Source organism: Sus scrofa, chromosome X (genome assembly GCF_054392235.1).
Source record: "Sus scrofa isolate SSC_HxYL_T2T_F1_AM1 chromosome X, Sscrofa_HxYL_maternal_Yorkshire_Landrace_v2.0, whole genome shotgun sequence".
NCBI lineage: Eukaryota > Metazoa > Chordata > Mammalia > Artiodactyla > Suidae > Sus > Sus scrofa.
In genome coordinates this window covers 103230730-103232694 of record NC_139401.1, presented here as the reverse complement: position 1 = coordinate 103232694, position 1965 = coordinate 103230730, and the positions used below count along the sequence as shown (strand labels likewise).

The following is a 1965-nucleotide window of genomic DNA, read 5'->3' as shown; positions in this document are numbered from 1 at the left end:
GTGAACCACAGTCCCTTTGTTGGTTTCTGCTTCTGGATTCTGTATCTATCTATACAACTTTTCTGTTTTTCTCTAGTATACCTGTGCAAACCCTAACACTAACCAGATGGCCACTTTCCTTATCCTTTGGCAATCTCTGCCAATAATCCCCTACTCTATTGTCTTCTATTTATGCTTATTCCTCCACAAACAACAAAGGATGGACAGTTATAAGTAAATTGTGTCAGGACTTCTTTACTCTCACCTGAAAGCAGGGAATTTATCTTTCCAATTCAAAAATCTGTAAGTCTGTGATACCCTCAACCATTCTTTCAGCTCTGTGAAATTTGAAAACGGTCATATTTCTCAGGAAAACTGCAAAAGGAACAACAAAATGAAGGTTACTAGGAGATGTGAATGGCTGCTTTTTCAACTCTCATGCTTCAGAGCTTTTATCATGAGCCTAAAAACCATAAAGACAAAGAGAGCAATAATTGCACATAAAATGAGAGACATAAAAGCCAGGCTGAAGTGTAGCTTCTAGCTCTCTACAACCTTAGTTATGCAACAACACTTGATGTAACTGGGTTTTGTGAGCCAGAAATTAAGACAAATGTCCTGTCAAAGTGTTCGAATATTTGAAATCGTAACTGTCTGAAAATCCAAGTCCATGAGGAATATAAGACAGGTATTATTTTCTCCACCTGTCATATGAGAAAATGGAAGCCTGGAAAGATTTAGTGGAGGAAGCCTAGGAAAACAGACTTCAGGTGATAGAACTCACATGGCCTTTCTATAAGACTAATGTTCTTTCAATTGTTAGTTCATTCTCTGCCTCCTCTTGACAGACCCTTAAAACCACATAGCTAATGAACTTCCAAGTCACATCTCTCCTTCAAATATTCATTAAAATTCCTAAATTAAAATGCATAATTTTAGTATAGAAATAATTAACATTATGTGGGAAAAATCATTACTCTAAAAGTTTCAATCAGCAATAATTGTGCCTCAGATAAACTTCATGAGCTGTGATATTGCCACTGCACAAAGATACAATAAAAGTTGATGCAAAAGAAAAAGTTAATGTAAAAACCACTTGAATCAGTAAAAAATGGTGAATGGACATTTTAATACAGCAATTTATTACTTCTATCACTTTTGTACAACCTTTTATGACCTGAATAAACTCTGTAGCTTCTAACTTTTTAAAAATCTGGCTTGCCTAGTTTCACTTAATAAAATTTCTTGCACCCATGATAAACATCTCTACTAACCTCATTCCAATATTTGAAGAAACACATTCTATGTATAAACTGCACACAATAGTAATATAATCCTTGAAAACTACCTTGTTATCTAGGCAGCAGGGTGAACTGTCACAATATTTTTATTTTATTTTATTTTATTATACATAATGATTTTTTTTTCCCATTATAGCTGGTTTACAGTGTTAGGGAGTGTTTTTGAGTAGAAGCAGTGCTAACCAATCCAACATGTTTAACATGATTGAACTACTAAGAGTTGACAGGGACTCAAATGGTCAACAAACCTTGCTGACGGTGATTAAGACTTTGAGCATATATATGCCTTTTCTGCAGTTTGTCTGTGATGGTCTGGTAGTACAGTCATGCTCAGCCTCCTTTGGGACAATAATAGATATCTCCAAGGCAGCTATGGCTGAAGTCTTGATCATCACCTATGGCAGTAGCACAAGAAAAAGCTGAGTAGGGCACATCTATGAATTATCAGAAACTTATGCTTGTGCTTTTTTTTTTTTTTTTTGTCTTTTATCCTTTTTAGGGCTGCACCTGTGGCATATGGAGGTTCCCAGGCTAGGGGTCTAATCAGAGCTGTAGCCACCGGCCTACGCCAGAGCCACAGCAATGTGGGATCCGAGCTGCGTCTGTGACCTACACCACAGCTCACGGCAACGCCAGATCCTTAACCCACTGAGCAAGGCCAGGGATCGAACCCGCAACCTCATGG

General features: G+C 37.4%; 1 pseudogene; it reads right to left on the bottom strand.

Moving 5' to 3' along the window:
* Positions 1 to 901: 901 nt before the first annotated feature.
* On the bottom strand, positions 902 to 1031 carry LOC146394752 (U4 spliceosomal RNA; annotated as a pseudogene).
* Positions 1032 to 1965: the final 934 nt, after the last annotated feature.